The sequence below is a fragment of the Octodon degus genome, unplaced genomic scaffold, assembly GCF_000260255.1.
Source record: "Octodon degus isolate 3935 unplaced genomic scaffold, OctDeg1.0 scaffold00036, whole genome shotgun sequence".
NCBI lineage: Eukaryota > Metazoa > Chordata > Mammalia > Rodentia > Octodontidae > Octodon > Octodon degus.
The window spans coordinates 1426344-1436482 of NW_004524612.1; the positions used below are offsets into that span (position 1 = coordinate 1426344).

The following is a 10139-nucleotide window of genomic DNA, read 5'->3' on the forward strand; positions in this document are numbered from 1 at the left end:
ATTTTATGAAAATGTAGTCCTATGAATTCCTGGTATTACACAATTTGTCAAATACCTGGCAGCCAGAGCAGCTGGAGCAACACTGCACTGTCACTGCCAGGGATGTTCCTGCCCGGCCCCTGCACTTCCTGCTTCCCCTTGCAAGTCCCAGTGGGAAAAGTCTTCATAGAGGCAAAGGCCACACTAAGGTTTGGGGACCAGGGGATGCTCTCCCTGGACCTACTTTTTATCAGTTTTTCTTAACCTCTCCTTGTACACCTGACTACAGTATATTTCTGGGATCCTAACCTGACTACACAAAGTCAAGACCCCCGATTTACTCAAAACTAGATCTCTCCTCTGTGACATCTTAGGCCAAAACCCAAATCTAGAGTTATTCAGCCTTCTGATATAAGTAATTACAGTGGTTCAGATATTTAAAACTATGTGGTTATATAAAGTATTATTTGAACTAAAAACACTTAAAGACAGAACTATGGTTTTGTTTTACCTTATTTTTTCTGGATAACACATAGAAATTATTCTAGCTGTTCTGAAATGTTTAGCAAAATATTCTTTATCTCTACTGTAAAGATGTCTGTCTAAACTTTTTTAGATTAATGATGCAAAGAAAGCAGTTTTCTCTAAAATAAGTAATAAATATTTAGCTACTAATAAAGCACACAGCGTATTAGGATGGGGCAGTAGAAAGGATTCTGTGAGAACCGTCTCCCAGCGTAAGTGCACCTTGGGCAAAGTCACTGACAAAGAATTGTTTAGTTTCCACCTGGACATTGTCCTGAAAGTGGCACTACACCTATTTTTTCAAACTCATTCATCTATTACTTTTGATAATCTGAGCCACCTGAAAACATGAGCCAAAGCAAACTTCTCCTTTTATTTATTTTTTTTAATGCATTTGTTTGTTGCAGGGTTTCACTATGCAGCTGAGACTCATAGTGATCTTCCTGTTTTCAGCCTCCCCAGCGCTGGGATTACATGTGCACCACCATGCCTAGACTCTCTGGCTGGCTCAGCCCACTCTGGGAGTGGGGCTGGTGTGGCTTGTGGTGCTGGAAATCAAACCATGGTCCATGCTTAGCTTGCTTAGGCAAGAGCTGTCTTGCCAGCCCCTTCCTCCTTTAAATTGTAGGCATTGGATATTCACTCCAGTGAAAGAAATCTGGCAAATGCAGCTTTGTCTTCTAATTGTGAGTCCTATTTTACTTATTGAAACAATGTTAAAGTAATCTCTCTCTTCCATTCATTCATACCTACTTGAAGAAAGCAGCCATAATCGCCCAGATCCCTCAGCATCTTCATCACCCCTCCTGTGGAAACTCAGCATTTTTTCAAGTTTCTTTTGGTACAGTATTTCCAGAGTATCATCAGGACATCTGGAGATGGTGCTTCCATGATGATCCTTAAGATTCTGCTTTTTCAGCATCTGCGTCACCATAGACGCATTTTAAGTTGGGGCCAAATGAAGTCCTTAGATCAACTATTTAACATCGCTTCTCGGCCTTTTGGCTAAGATCAAGTGTAGCAACTATTTAACCAAATCCCTGCTCTTAAACTATGAGCAAAGTATTTCTCCTAGTAACAAAATAAAGAGAAAGGAGCTATAAAGGCAGGGAGAGAATCAGCTAGTCTAGGTAAGTTCAGAGAAATGTATTTTCCAGGTGAAATTCTTTATCTTTCATATAACTCAGCATTTTTCTATTTGACAGTGCCATGAAATTCAATGAGAAATTTTCTATTCTACTTGGAATTCTCTTGACATTACAGTATGTATCATAAGCTTATAGCTAATAGTGCTAAAATATTTAATTTTTAAATAATCTAAATCAATAGTTTTAGTGGAAAAGTTACACAAATACTGACTGGGTAAATTGGAACATACATGAAGTTCTTTAATATATTATCAATATACCACTTACTTCACTTTGTTCAACACAACAATTCCAGAAGCGATGCCAACCACTGAGAAAGCTGTTGAATCAATCTTAAGTGTGTGTTTCTGTCTATTTTATGTTATAATCCACTGGGCAAATTCTTAATTCCCATTCACTTTCCACCAGGGTAGCATGTACTCTATGGAACAAATGTGCATTTTATTTCAGCTCTTTATTTAATGCAAACACTTGGATAATGTTTATGGGAAAATAAACCTTGTTACTGAACAGAAATATCATCTTCTTTACTTTGCATAATCTTATAACCTAAGAATACTAGCTTCAAAGAAGAGATGGGGTAGAAAATGTCACTTACCCAGCTTCACTTTGTAGAATTATATTCTGTCAGCAAGCACAGAACATTTGCAGCTACTGAAGAGCTAAGAATTCCACCTGGCAAAGTATCCCACGGTTAATGAGATACATTTGTTTATATATCCAATTCTTATAACATGAGCTTTTAGAAGATGCATTAATTAAAATGTTGAAAAAAATACTGAGATTTACTATTTGTCTGTGTAATTTTAAGTACTTTGGGAGAAAACACTTGGCCTGTTTTTAAAACAGAATATCTTTTTAAAATCTATTTACTGCCCTCAGGAAAAATTTTTTGTTTAATTGCTCCTCCCAATATTACTTTCCCTTTTTGAAAAAATTCTTTCCTTTGAGAACATGGGACCTCTGGTGCTCTCATGCCCCTGGTAAATTCCCTGTCCAATTACCTATCATCGCCCAGCTATGATTCACACCCTGTACTGAGATTTAGTGGCAGAAAAAAAAAAAATCACATCCAGACAGTTCAAATGAAACAGGTCAAAGGGATACAGCATGGATAATTTTGTGCACGCAGATGTTCAACAGAAACAGTTAGGTTAATCAGCAAGAAAATTTCACCGAATTTTTAATCCCAGGATGCTGCAGCCCTTAAAAGAAGCTATTAAGCAGTTGTATGCATTCACCTATCTATCCTAACAGTGACTTAAAGTTCACTGAATGGTTGCTTTTCCAAATACACCACAATTGTTACCAAGTTATAGAACTGCTATAGAATGTTCTTTAAACACAGTAAATGGGTAATAGCATGGAACAGACTGAATAATAAAGAGAATGGCATGGGGTTTCATGTAATGGCTCTTAATGTCACTGCTGGTTTACTGTAACACTGTGGAAAAGAAAACATAAATTTGTTGACAATAGCACTTCCACCTGAAGTAATTTGCTTTAGAAGTCAAAGGCTCAACAAAAAACTATGGTGTTAGAGACAAAACTGTCAAAAAGGAGGAAAGAGAAGAAAGCAAAAGACTAAGAGCCTGCTCAGGCAAGCACAGGGACCAAGGTTCAATCCCTGGCAGCACATACCATGCTGACCCAGCCCCCAGGCATGCTGAGCTGGCCACTGTGACCAGGCGTGGCAGCACACACCTGTAATCCCAGCACTGGGAAGGCTCAAAACAGGAGGATCACCATGTCTGAGCTGCATAGGAAGACCCTGTACCAAATACATTTTTTAAAAAAAGAACAAAGCAAAGGAAATAGTCAACCTGGTCAGAGAGGAAGGCCATGTTAAATGAATGTGAAGTCAGAGTTCACCACAGCCCTTTGTGAGCAGAAATCAAAGAGGACCTTTCCAAACTGAGGTCATTCATCTTATCTAAGCTCTGGGTATCTGGTGGGGACTGATGGACCTCCAAGTTATGGTCATCTTCAGAACATTAGCCTCCATAGGATGGGCACTTTATACATCCAGCCACTTTATACATCCAGCCCTTAAACAGTAATTGTTTAAGTTACTACTCAGGCCTTCTAAAGGGTGTAAAGATCAACCAGATTTCTGAATTCTGTCCTCAATGTGTCTAGAACAGGGTATAAGTCAAGTGCATAAATGACAGCAATACAGGATTGAATTTTAAAACTATGAAAGAAGCATAAATTACTGTGGGAATTGAAAAAAGGGAAGAGATAACAATAGGAATAGGGGAAGGAATTCTGCAAAGAGGAAGGACTGGCTTAGATGAAATCTTATAAGAGTTCATCTTATAAGTTTATGAATTAAATGAGCTATTCCTATGCATTTTCCTCCAGATTTCTTTGGAAGTTTCTTCACTAAAAGATTGGTAAATGGAGCTAGAATTACTCTAGAGGGGTCAATGCTTAAATAGGAAAACCTGAATCCTTCATAATCTGTCTGTGCTATTCTGCATGGTAGCCATTAGCTCCTTGTAGTTATATATACTCAAATTACTTAAAATTGAAGAAAGATAAACTCAAGACTTTTATAGGTGAATAGATGCAACTAGAGGCCATACTCATAAGTATGACAGCAATACAGTGAAATAGATCAGACCTGCATGTGTAAATATCATATTGTCTCACTAGTGTAAGAAACTGAAAGAGTAAATAAAATTCAAAATGTGCAGTAGATATTATGAAAGAGAAAGAAACTGCTCAAAAGGGAAAAATCTGGAATGGGGAAAAGGAGAAAAGAGAGAAGGAAGGGGGAAAGGAAAAAAATACACACACACACAAGATAGCTAAGGCAATTGCATTATTAATTTCTATTGATTTTTTGAAAAGAATGGTTAATGTTTATTTGATCAATTTTGTATCCCTATATCTAGTAATCTGAACAAGTACTTTGAAGGTAACCATATGCACTATATTAATCACTTTTAATTTCCAATCATCTTATTTTGAAATTTTGCATCATTTTATTGAGTAATACTGAAAAAACTGGCATAAAAAATCTATGGAAATTGTGTTCTTTGTCAGTGTTATTATCAGATACTTTCATATGAACAACTGCAAAATGTCATAAATTATATTAAAGTTAGAGAAAAACTGACATTGGTTATTTTACGTAATATTTTAAATTATGAAGAATGTAATTTTCTGAATTTTGAAAAAAATGATTTAGAGTATTTATTTACCTTTCAAAATATTTCAAGAAAGGAAAATTAACACTGCAGTAGTCAAGAAAGGTGCATCATGATAAGCGTAAAGTGTAGAAAAAGCAAAGGCAAAATGAATAAGTCAGATAACTTGATCTGCAAAAGAGAAGAAAGGGGCAATAAAAATATAATGTCAGAAGAGGTGTTTTTTCATTTGGAAATGGTAGAAATAGAGAAATACTCTGGGGCTAAAGAAGACATTTTCTGAATCCATCATCCGCATTATCTAATTCTCTGGATATATATAAATCATCTACAAGAAGGTCACTTTCTTACATAATTTCTCTACTATTCATGAAGCATTTGTTATAAATTCATTGGCTTATTTTTAATTCATAGAATCTTTATATGTAATTTTAATGCTGTTTTGAAATCAGTATTTTAACCTCAGCATTATAAATTATACTTTCAAACTCCAGTGGGATTAAAATATTATGTCACAGATCAGTGGGAATATTCTTAATGATTCATAACAAAATACAACCACTTGAAACCAAGCAAAAATTTCCTCATGGGAATTCAAAGAAGACATAAAAGTTTGCCTCATTTACATCTCCATCATCATTAAAACAAACTTTGAAGCAGCAGTCTAGGATTAAAATAAATTTTAGATAAAAAAAAATTATAGTTTGTACTTTTGACATTTGTGGAACTGTGAAATATGTATGTTTCTTCAGAAAACCTATGAACTGTCTTTTTAAAAAATGATGAGCTCACTTTCACTCTTTGAAGAAAGTGGGGCTACAAAGGAAATGTGGCTGTTAAGAAATAACCCAGCAAACAAAAGCAGTAACATTTCAGACTTCTTAATTAATGGATATCATCCAAGTTTATACAGAAGTTTGCAATTTCTAAAATGCTTGAATGAGAAGAAAAGTATTTTGATGTAAGACATCATAAGTAGTGATAAAATTTTTTGGTTGTAAATGTTATTTAAGGTATGTTCTACAGCAAGGTGTTTTTCACATATAGAAGTAGTATTATAGGAATACTCAGGAAAAGTGGTTCATGAAAAACTGAGAGTGGGGAGTTTAAAGGACCAAATATTATCAGTATTATATATTTTATATTTGAATAGTATTCTAATTTATCAAAGCTCTCTTTGTGTGTTCAGTCCTTACACCAACAATATTGTGGATATGATCTTTTTATAGGTAGAAAAACTAAGTTTAGAGAATTCACATAGAGGCAATTAAGATACACTAAGTACACCCATACACTAAGCTAAGAAATGAAAGAGTTTTATTGTTCCAGATTTTCTATTCATAATTCTATTGTGGTGGATATCACCAGTGCTCACAAATATTTCTAGTTCATCTTCTCCAAGGGCATAGGAAGATTATACTTTTTGCCCCTTTCAAAGTCTGGCATGGCCATGAAACTTGTTTGACCAATGGCAAGAGCACAGAATGATGTGATACCTTGGAAGAAGTATTTAACTAGCAGTGCCAGACCTCCTAGCCCTCTCTTCCCTAGCATGTATTGATGTGCATCAGTGATTCTCATACAGGGCAACTCCCAGACCCATAGCAAAAGCTGAATTTATTTCCCTTTGGTTCTCCGAGATGTTGTATTACATGTTATGGTAGCCTAACCCACATGGGCAGAAATGTTGTTGTGCTGTTTTACATTTAGTTGGATCCCAGTTCTGCCACTCATCTCAAATGCAGCCTTGTTGGGCATGATGACTCACGCCTATGATCCCAGCAACTCAGGATGCTGGTGGGAATTCAAACCTACACAGGGCCCTTACTGAGCTCCTATATTAAAATAAGAAACAAATGGGTTGGGGTTGGGACTGGGGCTTAATGCAAAGGACCTTGGTTCAAAGCCCTACTGGGGTATTAATTAAAATGTAGCTTTCTATTTCAGGGGTATTTTTAAAGGTTTTGATGCATGCTTTGGTTTACTAAAACAAACTCTAAAGTTCTTTTCTAATTATATTCCTGCTATTTTCAGTAACAAACTATTTTGGCTGCTTTTCTCTCTTTGCTGGGACAAAATACCCAACACCCAAAATGAAGGAAGGAAAGGTTTATTTAGCTCACAGTTAGTGGAGGTTTTAGTCCACACTCAGCTGGCTCCAAGGCAGGATGGCACATGGCAGAGGGCATCAGTTCATGGGGGCAGCAAAAGGCAGAGAGCAAAGCGAGAAGCAGCTAGCAAGCCTCTCTCCCCTCCTCACATTGTAATGCAGATTACCCACCCCAGGGCCAGGGTATAGCAATAATATGTCACAAACTCCACAAGCTGCCCCATGAGTGCATGAGGCTTTGGGGGAACAACTAGACACAAACCATAACACAAATTTAAATACCTCATTTAATTACAAGAGCCTTCCTTTTAGTACCCTTATAGTAACTATCTTTATTTTTCATTCTTCCTATAATATCACTTCTTTTTCTTCTCTACAAAAGACTTGACTTTCTGTAGCTACCAGACCTATTGCGTTTTTTTTTTTACTGTGTCACTAAATTATCATATAGTAGGCATTTATAAAGAGAATAAATCTGTAACTGAGATCATAATTTCACTTCAGGAACCAGGACTCAAACTAATTTAAGCAAAGCAAAGTGCTTTAACTGGTTGCTCAGCTGAAGAAAGGGCTAAAGAATAAGAAAGTAGCAAGGACAGGGAGACAACTGTCCCCAGGCAACCTGGACCCAGTGCTAAAATCCATCAGGCAAATATCTTGTCATCTTGTTTGGCTTCATTTCTTCCTGTGTTCCTGTTCAATTCCGTTTCTGGGCTTGAGCTTCACTGAATCACTATGGACAATTGTTTTTCATGTGACAGTGGCCATTCACATATTTTGTGTCCTATCCACTCTCCACCTGATTTGTTTTCTATTCTAGAATAATCCATACCAAAATAGGTTTTAGTTTGGTCAGATAACTCTATATGGGCCAAATAACTGTGACAAAAAAGTAAAGTCTTAGCCATTTTCCTCATCGATGGGAAAAAGTACACACACACAACTTCAAGAAAGGGAGTTTTACTTGGATTTACTGTTTGTAGAGGCTTCAGTCTTTGGTCAGCAGGCAGAAATGGCACAGCAGAGGGGCACAGCAGAGAAAAGCCACCCATACATAGCGTGGCAGGTCATGCCCCAGTGACCTGCCTCTTCCCACTACACCCAGCTACTCAACTCACCATTGCCCCATGAAACAATCATCCTCCAAAGGCCCCTCCTCTGAGCACAGGAGAGATTTTTTTTGTAACCATTACAAAGGACATCACGCTGGCACACTTTGCCAGTGTTTCTCTAAGCCATGGAAAAGCAGGCAGCAAAGCACAGGTGACCACCAAGAGGGAAGACAGAAGCTGTGTAAACAAGATTATGATACCTGCACAAAAAGTGGATACAGGTTAATCTCATTTAATCTATATAATTGAGAAGATGATTGTAACTATAATGTAGCTTAACCAAATAAGTTAAGTTGCAGTGGGTCTCATACATCTAGACTTCCAGTGTAGTAGAAAATCTACTTTCATTCAAGGATAAAAGTGGTTCGTGATGGCCATACTTGCTTTTAAACTAAAATTTAGTGGTGAAATCTGGAAATCATAATCCTTTGTATGAAGATTTAACGCAAAAAGGCAACTTGAGACCTGAGTCAAAACATGTTAGGGTTCCCACCAATAGGACGGTTCTACCACGGGAGCACTCTTAACCTCACCCTTTCCTACAGTCATCCTTCTCCTTCTCTACTTCAATCATTTCTGAATTACATTAGGTTAAAAGGTCCTCTTATTTCACATCAAAAGTCATTTTCCATGAGGATTCCCAATTCACATATGGATGGAAAAGCTATAGAAAAGTAGCTTTTCACTGGTCCCACTGCTGTATAAAAAGAAAATATTCCCATTGACATAATTTTTAATGATAAAACGTAAGTGTAAGAACACAGAACTTCTTTAGCAGTATCTTCATGCAATGGAATGATTTCTAGAACTATGGAAATCTCTGGGTCAGCTTGTCTGGAGTATAGGGCTGATTTTCATTTGGTGGGAAAAATTTCAAGAAGTTAATTTCTACATCATAAATTCTAACACTGTTAAGGTAGCATGCCAACACAAAAATCAAAAAGTACTTACAATGTGTAGGAAGGGCCGGCCACAGAATTTATTGATGGTGCTTGCACACACTCAGGCTGAAAGGGACACTCCACTAATATGCCTAGACTACAGGAAGAATTGAAATGGTACTGCCCAAACCAGCCCTAAAAATCACTCTACCTAAGTATAACAATTGATCAGTTTGGCCTCTTGTTGTGCACCATTTTCTACTGATACCATACAAGAAAAATAATTTTTTGAGAAATGTCCACTGTCACAATTGACTCATTTTCCATGAACCATTCACACATAACTGACAAATTTTTAAGGAAATCTTGGTTATGTATACATTCTTGAAACACAGAGACATTCATTTAAAAAATCCATGCTTAGTTTTGTTTTTCTTTTAACCCAGTTAGGGTTAGTAAATAAGGCCCCAAGTAACTGTTCCTATTTGGGCTTGGCCAGAAGCAAATGAGGCCTTGGAACTGCACAACTGCGGTGGACCACAGTCTCTCCTCTCTCCCACGGCTCTGGAGATTTCCAAAGGGCTGAGGCCTCCGTCCAACAAGAGACAAAGCCATAAATCAGACTTTCCTTGGAATCATGGGGAGAAGACTGAGGCAGTTACTGGTTGTGTTTATTCTCAACAAAGGCCTTTCTGTCCCAAGTTGTTGAGGGACACTACTTTTGGATTAAAATAAGAAGTTAACCACATTAACTGGTTAGCACATACTCATAAAGTTAAAAAAAAAAAAAGGAGAACAGCAAAAATCATTTTGCCGTAATCATGTTTGTCAGATGTATGGAGGCTTTGAACCTGCATTTCGTCTCACTTCCAGCATCCAGCCCTATGTGGATGCTAGTCAGTTATGGTATGAAGCAACATAGACATTGATATGGGGCATTGTTGCAATTGAGATTCTGCATGCTGTGTTCTGCCCATCGATTCTTGCATACCTTTTACCTTCAGAAAAAGTGAAGATCTCAGCATGGATCATGATTTAAACCCCAGTAAATGCTGGGAAAATTCTCTTCCTCATCAGTGAGCTTTCTCTCAGTGCATCTGTAAGAAGCTTTTCCCACCATCCAGCAATACAAATACAGGTTTCATTTATACAACTACGTAGCATGTATTTTTAGCAACTTCATGTCTTTTGCCCATAATTCTGAGGCATTCGAATATTGAGGTCAGACT

At 37.2% G+C, this 10139-nt stretch overlaps 1 pseudogene; it reads left to right on the forward strand.

The window, feature by feature from the left end:
- The first annotated feature begins 1489 nt into the window (after positions 1-1489).
- On the forward strand, positions 1490-1587 carry LOC111816638 (annotated as a pseudogene).
- The last annotated feature ends 8552 nt before the right edge of the window (positions 1588-10139 follow it).